Source organism: Rattus rattus, chromosome 10, assembly GCF_011064425.1.
Source record: "Rattus rattus isolate New Zealand chromosome 10, Rrattus_CSIRO_v1, whole genome shotgun sequence".
In the NCBI taxonomy this organism is placed as follows: domain Eukaryota; kingdom Metazoa; phylum Chordata; class Mammalia; order Rodentia; family Muridae; genus Rattus; species Rattus rattus.
The window spans coordinates 25,834,908-25,845,515 of record NC_046163.1 but is presented as its reverse complement, the minus strand read 5'-3'; the positions used below and the strand labels follow the sequence as shown (position 1 = coordinate 25,845,515).

The following is a 10,608-nucleotide window of genomic DNA, read 5'->3' as shown; positions in this document are numbered from 1 at the left end:
TATACTTACAAATAATGAAGAAACATGTTTATAATTGAAACCATATTTTATTTAACTTTTAATCAACTTATAATTATAATAAATTATAGTTAAATTAAAATTTCAGTAAGATATGACAAATTAAGAAATATCTAATTTCTACTAAAATTCTAAACTTACCATACACTTCAATAAGTATCAAAATGCCAAGTACTCTCCATAGTCCATGTTACATAGAAGAAAAGTATTGTGATTTATGATCACATGCTTGTAAATAATAGTTAAATGTAATGTGCATTAATAGGGATACCAGAGGAAGACATTGATGGACCTCACAACTCATATTTTCTCTCCTATATGACTATCTATACATATGCATATAAATATATATATATATTAGAAATTATATATAATAGTTTTATAATTATAAGTTATAGCATATAAAATATGTTATACACACAGGGATGAACACACAGACAAACAAATAAAAACACAAAACTTCCTGTATTATATTTCTGGTGATATGACTCAGTGGAAATGCATATGTCTACCATGTACAAAGTTCCAGTGTGAAAACAAAATACATTCTTTATAAAAATATCTTTGCTTAACAAAGGTTTTTGTCTTAGCACACAATAGAAAAATGATAATTTTAATGGCTCAGGTTCTAAGATCAAAAGTTTATAAATAGGACCTCATGAAAGTGAAAATCTTCTGTAAGGCAAAGGACACAGTCAATAGAACAAATTGACTACCTACAGATTGGGAAAAATCTCCATATAACACCACATCTGATAGAGGATTAATATTCAAAAATATAAAGAACTCAAGAAGCTAACCACCAAAAAACCAAACAACCCAATCAAAAAATGGAATAAAATTTTAAACAAAGAATTCACCACAGAGGAGTCTTGAATGGTTGAGAAGCATCTAAAGAAATGTTCAAAAGTCCTTAGTGAACAGAGAGATGGAAATTAAATTGACCCTGAGATTACACCTTATATCCCTCACAGTGGACCAAGATCAAAACCTACAACACATGAGGAACACTCCTCCATTGCTGGTGGGATTGCAAACTGGTGTAACCACTCTGGAAATCAATCTGGAGGTTCCTCAGAAAATTGGAAATAAATGTCCTTGAAGACCCAGCTATACAATTCTTGGAAATATATCCAAAAGATGTCCCACCATGCCACAGGGGCACATGTTCCACTAAGTACATAGGGGCCTTGTTTGTGATAGCCAGAAGCTGTAAACAACCAGATTTCCCCAGGATAGAAGGATGGATAGAGAAAATCTGGTTCATTTACACAATGCAATACTACTCAACTACTCAGGTATTAAGAATGAGGACATCCTGAGTTTTGCAGGCAGATGGAACTAGAAAATATCATCCTGAGTGAAGTAATTCAGACCCAAAATGACATACATGGTGTATACTCACTAATAAGTAGATATCACCCTGACTGGCCGGCTGCTGTGAAAAGCCATCTTTGCACTCTTCCCCAGTAGTGTTCTGTGTTCAAGGCAGCAACCTTCACTGTCCACCATCACCTCCTCCTCAAATGCGTACTCTGGTAGCTTTCTCGCCAGAGTCCTTGAACTTGACTAATTCCTTACTAGCAGCATCGGTCCACTGGAGTTCCCCACCATGTCGGGCATGGCAGTGGACACCAACTCTGAGATCACCACTGAGGACTTGATGGAAAAGCAAGGTGTAGACGAGGCAGAGAAGAGAAGAGATGGCACTTGCCAATGGGAACGCTCAAAATGAGGAAATGGGGAGCAGGAGGCTGACAATGAGGTAAGTGACAACGAGGGAGACGGTGGGGAGAAAGAGGAGGAAGACGAAGGTGATGGTGAGGAAGAGGATGAAGGTGAAGAAATTGAGGCTCGTATAGGCAAGTGGGTTGCAGGGGATGATAAGGATATGATGTTGACACCAAGAAGCAGAAGACTGATGACGATGACTTGACAACAAAAAGAAAAGGTAATCTTATGCCCTGTGACCAATTCACTCTCTACTTCCTGTCTCAGAATTTAAACGTTGTCCCTATCGAGGAGAGAAGCATGCCCTGCCTGCCCGCTGTGGGCAGTGTCACCCACACATGACATGCACTCTCCACCACCCCACCAAAACTACCACATGCATTGGCAACATGGGAGGAAAAAAGAACAAGAACTTCCCAGACCCTGCTTTTTTTTTTCTTAAAAGTACTTTAAAAGGAAACCTTGTTTGTATTTTTTATTTATATTTTATATCTTTGTACACATTGTTAGGGGTCAGCCATTTTAAAAGATAACTGGTGACAGAACCAGCCTTCAGAACGTTTTTCTGTCATACTTCAGACTGTACGTGTAGTGTGACCATGTTCATTTTAATCTCAAAGGAGACAAAAAAAACTTGTAAAAAAACAAAACAAATAACAGCAGAAAAAGGTCTTATTCTGAGCATTTCAGTAACTTTTTTGTGTGTATGTACCTAGCTGTACTATAAGTTGTTGTTTTGTATGAGATGGTTAAAAAGGCCAAAGATAAAAAGGAATTTTTCTCCTTTTTTTTTTGTCTATGAAGTTGCTGTTTGGCTATTTATTTATTTGTTTGTTTGTTTTGGCCTGTTTGATATATGTGTTAAATAATGTCCATCAATTAATTAACAGGAATTTTGTTTTCCTGAGTTGTTCTAACAACAACAGCAGCAGCAGCAACAACAACAACAACAACAAGTGGATATTAGCCAAAAAAAGTACAGAAAACCCACGATTCAGCCCACAGAACTCAAAATAGTCAATAAACCAAAGGACCCAAGTGAGAACACCTCAATCCCACTTGGGAGGGAGAAGAAAGCAATCACAAGGAGAGAGAGAGGGAAGGACCTGGGTGGAAAAGGGAGTAGGGAGGGGGTGGGTGGGAAGAGGGGAACATGATTGGGTGGAGGAAAAGGACTGAATCCCTGAAGGCCAGCAGAAAGAAGGAAATAGGTGACCTCAGGAGGAAGGAGGTTGGGAAGATCCTCTAGAATGTACCAGAGACCTGAGAAGTGAGAGACTCTCAGGACTCAAAGTGAGAGACCCTAGATGAAATGCCCTACAGCAGGGAGAGAGAATTTATTAAACCCACCTCCAGCAGAAAGATATAGCATCAAGTGAGGGATGGGGTTGCCATCCTACAGTCAAAAACTGTGACCCAGAAATTTTCCTGTCTAAAAACAATGAAGTGACAAAAATGGAGAAGAGACTGGGGCGAAGGAGGTCCAGTGACATAGCCAAGTTAGGATCTAGTTCAAGTGGAAGCTCCAAGGCCTGACACTATTACTGATACTATGATGTGCTTACAGACAGGAGCTTAGCATGGCTGCTGTCCTAGAGGCCCAACATGCAGCTGAAAGAGGCAGATGCAGATACTTATTGCTTTTAGTTACTGTAATATTTATACTATTTTCTCTTGCTTGCAACTAAGAAAAGAGATGCATAGTTTATTAAATTTTTACTAAATACTCTAATTATGACTCGCTTGAAAATGTAGTATTGAAGCAAACCAATGTTTTTTCTGTTGTCTGTGGTCTGAAGTCCCAGAAAACAAACTATCATAAAATATTTCACAGAAGTTGAACTTCCTTTTTTCATTCAATATGTAATCTTGATAATTGTTTTGGACTTCATAGTGGTTCATGAAACCATAGAAATTAATAAAAGATAGATGCTTCCTCACACAGTTCCCTATCCTTGTGATAACTACTGACTAAGATAACTCAAAACCAAAGTAGATAATCAACTGTTGGGTCAAGTTCTTCCTTATGATGTCCATAGGATACCATTCATATGAAAAAAATCCTTAGCATTGTACTAAAGCCTTGTGAAAGCTGTTTTGTTAGTATATTTCTGCTGAAACAAAGCAAGTCACATTCTGGAAAGAAAAATCTTTCTAAGAACGTCATGGAAGACATATATTTATACTGGAAACCATAATTTTAAATGTTCCCTAGCTGCAAGTATGCATATTAATAATTAAATAATAATTAACAGGAAGGACTAAATTGACACTGTGAAATGAAAACTTATTTTCCTTAGAAATTAGTTTTTAAGACTTAAATGCGAACTGTAATGAACATGATGAAATATTGAAAGCAAATACTTCGTAAGCGCTCATCCGAGCGACACAAAATATATTGTGAGCATTGAGGATAGCTGCAAAGGTATTGGTAGTGATGGGAAGAGAGCCCCTGGGTAAGAGAGCACAAACCATGGAAATTTAACACATGTTAAGGACAGAACTGTCAAGAGTAGGAGCAATGACAATAATCATCCAAAGCAGAACAAATAAGCTTATGCTTTTGGTAATTGCCTTTTTCAGAATTTTCTCTATGCATATGCATTTTCCGCACAAAAATGGGGCTATATTATGCCTATGATAGAATGGGTTTGCATCAATTAGCGGTATCATGGGGAAAGTGCTCCACAACTGCAAATGTAGTCAGCATAACCATTTCAAAAGCCATTTAATATTCTACTACAGGAAAGCTCGTATTCTTTGAAATAAATTAAACCTTACTATTTCAAAAGGCTAATTTATGCTTAGGTTATACAACCTGTTGTCAAGATATGCTGTAAAACTCAGAGTAACTAATTTATCTCTGAATTATTGTATAAAAACTGTTTCCTTGTCTTGGAGTTTCATTCACATTTTTAGTCTGTGTTTGTGTGTCAGCATGTATTCTAGAGTACTATTTTACACCACCTACACTGCATTATTTCACACATACAATAAATTTCAACTACTTGTTACAATTATGAATTTTACATATTTATCAGCTTAAATTTCTCAAGTAAATTGTTAGCTTAATATTAGAGGTTAATTACATCAAAATGTTTCTCTATAAATATATACTTTATTAAAATTTAAATGATTTTTATGCTGCCATTATTATATATTGAGTACTATAGAATTTTATTATACTGTTTACATAGTGGTTGAAAGTCTGTTTTATATAGGGTGTTTTAGACACAAAAGACAAATATTAATTTAGAAACATAAAGTCTGGACAAGTTCAAGCCAGACATGGTCAAACTACTGACGGGGAAAGGTGGACACTAGATCTACCGTAACTAAGAATCAATATGCAATTGACTTCTGCTTGTAAAGGAAACTTAGTTTTCTCCAGTGGAGTCTCACTGGGTTCATTAACCATCCTGAAAAATAGGCTTCAATTACAGTAGTAGATAGCCAATAAAAACAAACTTAATGTACTTTTTTGCCTCTTTTTCCTTTGCTTTTTCACTTGTTTTCTTGTGTTTATGTGTGTGTGTGTGCGTGTGCTTGTGTGTATGCAGATATGTGTGTAATAAGTGTATGTGCACATATATGTGTGTTTCTTATGTTTATGCTATGCTATTTATAAAATTTGGTTATTTTTGTCTTGTTTTGGTTTCCTGCTTTCTAAAGAGAAAAAGGAAACAAGGGAGTGGGTGTTGAGTTTGGTGGGTGAGACCATGGGGGGATGGTGGAGGAGTTGAGAGAAAAAAAAATCTGATCAGAACATAGTCCATAAAATTCCCCTTCATATGACATATAATTATTATAATATCATTTTTCAATTCAGGCTTCATTTCCCTGCCCACAGGTGCATGATGACTACTGTGGATCCCTGGGGAAGAAAAGCATGATGGCCAGGGGCTAACTGACCTCAGGAGGCAGCTAGCATGAGTCGTGAGAAGAGATTAACAGGAGGCAGTGTCAGTGAAAGAGCTCATTTTAATGGGGAGAATGAAGGCTATTTAAATCTTGGGGGAGGGCAGCGAGTGTACATCAGTGACCCAGGCCAGGGTGCAGGGACTTTCTCATTTTCACAAGAAGGATTACTGGTGCTGCTAGAAATGATCTTATACGGGAAAAAGAAGTTTAAAATTGTTAATGAGATATGTGACTTCTTCTGATGGACAAAGTTGGGGGAGCAAACAGCAACGTGGTCTGGAACTCTCAGAATAAAAGAATTCCTGTGTTTGGACAAGACTTGACCCCACACTTACTCCAGACCTACTCCCCATTTTTAAAATTCTACCAATTCCTGGTAGAACAAATACATACAATTTGTAGATTAACTATAAAAATTACTTCATTGAATGTGCAGAAAACCTCTTTGAAGTTTCAATGGGTTTAAATTTCATTCATATAATGTAAAAATACTACTTTAAAATGAATATTTTCTATACTCATGCATATTCTAGAAGCATAAATTGGACTCCATGATTGAAAACAAACAAAAATAAACAAGCAAGCCAACTTACCGCAGGCTGCTGGAGAGGCAGCTGTGGTGCTATAAGCACACATTGCAGAGGTGCTGAATTTGGTTCTCAGCATCTTTGTCAGATAATACGTAAACGCTTATAACTCCTGACCCAGGACGAACCAACTTTTCGTGTCTGTACTAGCAGGTGCACATACATATTATACACACACATACATAATTAAAAAAATAAATGTTACAATATTAAGATTTGTAAGTGCGTTAGGGATGAACATTGGAGAATTTTGGAGCAGAAGGACTCAGGTTATTGGATCAAAACACATTTTGCTAATGTATGCTCTATCCATTTTCTTTTGGGAGGCACTCAAACTATGAAGTTTCCTCTTAGCACAGCTTTCATTGTGTCCCATAAGTTTGGGTATGTTGTGCCTTCCTTTACATTAAATTCTAAAACATCTTTAATTTCATTATTTCTTCCCTGACCAAGTTATCATTGAGTAGATATTTGTTTAGCTTCCATGTGTATTTGGGCTTTCTGTTGTTAAAAACCAAATAGAGATATATGCATGATCATAATTTTCTCTTTTAAAATGTTTCACATTAATAAAATTAAGTTTTTGAACATTAAATAGCTTGATCTTTACTTCCCTTTATTCAGCATTGACTATTTTCTCATACAATATAATTTGAAGAGTTTCCTCTTTTTTGATTCCTTCCAGTTGTTTCCTACCTCCTTTTCAATTTAGATCTACACCCTTTCTGTCTCTCATTAGAAAAGAACAAGAACAGGCATCTAGTTGACCAAATAAGTAAAATGTAATACAATTACATAAAACTATCATACTAATATTGAGCAAGACAAACTAACAGAAAAATAAAAGCACCCCCAAAAAAGTATGAGACCCTCCCATTCATTTACACACACAAAAACTTCCATAAAGGTGCTAAATGGAAAGCTATAGTTTGCATGCAGAGGACCTATTGCAGACCCACGTAGCCCCTGTGCAGGTTGCTCCATTCTTTGCCTGTTTATGTTTCCTTGCTTCACTTGTTTTAGAAGGATTTATTCTGCCTCATTTTTCCTTTGGCTCTTACACTCTTTCTGCTTCTTTCCCAGGGTAGTTGCCTGATTTATGAGGGGAGTGATTTGATAGATATATTTCATTTAGAGCTTTTGTTCTAAGGTCTCTATCTTCTGTCTCTCTGTCTGTGTGTGTGTGTGTGTGTGTGTGTGTGTGTGTGTGTGTATGTATGTTTGTGTAGGTGCCTGTGTCTAAGAAGGGATAAATATATATTGCCATTTACAATTTGATATTTTATTATTTAATTTATTTACATTCCAAATGCTATTCCCCTTCTGGGCCAACTTGCAGAGTTCTTTCCCCCATCCTTCCTCCACTTCATGTCTGAGAGCATGCCCCTCATACCATTCCATCAGGAGGCATCAAATCTCTACAGGAAGAGCCACATCCTGTTCCACTGAGACCACACAAGGCAGTAAGTGTCAGAGGCCTTGGATCAGCTTCTGTATGCTCTGTGGTTGAGGGCTCAGTCTCTGTGATCTTCCAGAGATCTAGGTTAGTTGACATTGTTGGTCTTCCTGGGGGGTTGCAATCCTTTTCGGTTTCTTCAATCCTTCCCCTAATTTTTCCATAGGGATCCCAGACCTTTGTCCAATGTTTATCTGTGAGTATCCATATCTGTCTCAGTCAGCTTCTGGTAGACCCTCTCAGAAGACAGTCATGCTAGATTCATGCCTGTAAGTACAACATAACCCAGTTATGGTGTGAGGAACTGGTTCCCACTCATGGGATGGAGCCCGAGTTGGGCCAGTCACTGGATGGCTGAGAGTAAAACCAGCTAAATCTAGAGACCTGTTACAAATTTCACATTCTTTTTTTCTATGGACACAGAGCAATGTTTTGCTTTTAACATACCAACAAAACCACACATTAGAATTTCAACCATTTATTCATTTATTTATTAGTAAACTAATGATCATCAAGGTGACGTTATTAAGAGATCTTCAATAAAATGAGACTTCACCAGTGAAAGTGGAAAGACATTAATGGCTGTCTGTGTGGTGCATTAAGGCTTATAAGAACTCACCATCGAAACTGTAACTCCTGTTTTCAGATCTTTTTTATTATCAGTGTTCTAATTTTATTATAAGATTTATTTTCATGATTTATTCTTTTTATATTTCTTTTCTGTGGTTGATATCAATACATTTTATAAGATTTATGAAAACAATAATTGTGGGCAAGTTTATCCATTAAAATATATTGCTTTGAAATTCTGCAGAAGAGAAAATCCCGTATTAATTCTTGTATAACAAGAATCCTTCATGTACATTTCTATCAGTAAGGGATATCATAGACTGAATTAAAAGCTTACTAAATTGTTGGAGGTGCATGGTAATGCAATTTGTATGCAGAATACCAGGAAGTTACTACTGACAATAAGAATTTAGGAAACTACATGAAACATCTGTTTTAGTCACAGCTGTAGCAAAGTCCTGAAGCTCACAGATGATAGAGGAACATGGAGTGAGGCCATTTTGCAAACATAAAATGTTTGCCAAAACCCATGTTTCCACTGTCACCATTGTCAGGGGGAGAATTATGTCTTGTGCTTTCCAAATTCACAGGAGCTCATTTTGGCAAATTTAAAATCACATCTATCAACCAAGAAATAACTATTAGATATGGTAAGTTCATATTACAAGTCAACAGTGTTCAGGAAAGGGTCATCATAAAATACAAAATTCAGAAGCTGTGGAGTTCTCTGGATGTTATGGATTTAGCATTTAGAGCTATTGGTATACTGCATAGGGCAATTTGAGGGTAAAAGAGAAAGGAAAAACAAGATTTGGTGGTGAAATGATGGTGTCAGAAGACCCTGTGAGAGGGAATCATTGTTTAGAGGACATTGATCTAAAAGGCAAATGAAAATATGTATGAACAAAGAATAGAAAAAATTTAATAGTTTGCTTTTTTCACTATTGTAGTTGTTTCTTCCCATCTTATTCCTACTCTCCACCTCTCTTTTGCTTTTCCTACAAAGAAAAAATCAACATGTAAACATACTTATTTTTTAAAATAAATAATATTTTCTGAAAGAAGGGAAGTTCAAAGTACTCTAGATCAGAGAGATAGCTGTGGTCTCAGAGCAATTAAGAAGCTGAAAAATGACGGTGGTCTGAGTCATAAAGATCACAGACTTAGACTTTTCAGATAAGGATACTTAAATGTTTCAACCTCTCTTCTAGCCCACTTACCAAAGGTAGGTGAGAAGAATGGATATTCTTTCAGATGATTCCAAAGAAGAATCAGTCACATGGGCTCAATCCAGAAGAAACCACAAGGCTCAGCAGAATGGGTTTGAATCCACAGAAGCAGCCAGAAACAGCCAGAATATTCAAGGACAGGAGGTTTGTTTCTCGCTACAAAGTAACAGCAAGCAAGATCAGTGAAGACCAAGGAAGTGCTGAAAGGACAACAAATGCAAGAGTGTCCTCCCACTGTGTGTGGGGTTATTTCTAAATGTTACACACCCGCTCAAGTGTCTGCTCCAGCAAAATAGCACATGCCCTTTCATAAGAAAAGTTCCAGAAAATACTATCTGTTCCAGTAAAACACCTTCTCATATGTTGCCTTATCAAAACATCCTATTAGCCGACTACAACAGTAAAACATCCTATCATCACACAATTTCCAAAATCACAAAACCAGAACCAAAACAAAAGCAAAAAAGCAAAACACAAAACAAACAAACAAAGAAGACAAATAACACAACTGAGTCTCCAAAGAAATTAGGGATTTCCACTTCAAAAGATGAGACTATCATTGTATTTCCTCTGAGATTTTCATCTCTGATACAGCATTCTGCACTAGACATTACCTCTTCTACCCTGGATTCCATAGAAGGGAAATTATTACCCTTTAGTATATAAAAAGTTTTAAATTGATCCTATGAAAACAGATTATGTAGAATTCAGTTTATTATGTAAGCTTTGTTCAACTATATTTTCTCATATCATTGTTCCTTCCATTGTATGCTTTCCAATAGTAATTATACCAAGCTTATGTGTTTATTTATATTATTTCTTATTTAAAACAAATTTTAATGTTAAATATATTTCGTTCATAATTTCCAGTGCCCCAAGTTTTTCTAGAATCTCTTCCCATACCGACTCATTTGTCTTTAAGATAGCTCTCAAAAATAAATGAATAAATAAATAAATGAAATAAAGAGACCATAGTAAACCATCACCACTATCCCAAAAGCAATAAAGCAAAACAAAACCTCTCTAGAAAATAGAGAACATTCAATTGAAGCCAAATAAAATCTGTCTCTGCCTCTGTCTCTGTCTCTGTCTCTGT

General features: G+C 36.3%; 1 pseudogene; it reads left to right on the top strand.

The window, feature by feature from the left end:
* Positions 1 to 1,630: 1,630 nt before the first annotated feature.
* LOC116911608 lies at positions 1,631 to 2,091 on the top strand (annotated as a pseudogene).
* The last annotated feature ends 8,517 nt before the right edge of the window (positions 2,092 to 10,608 follow it).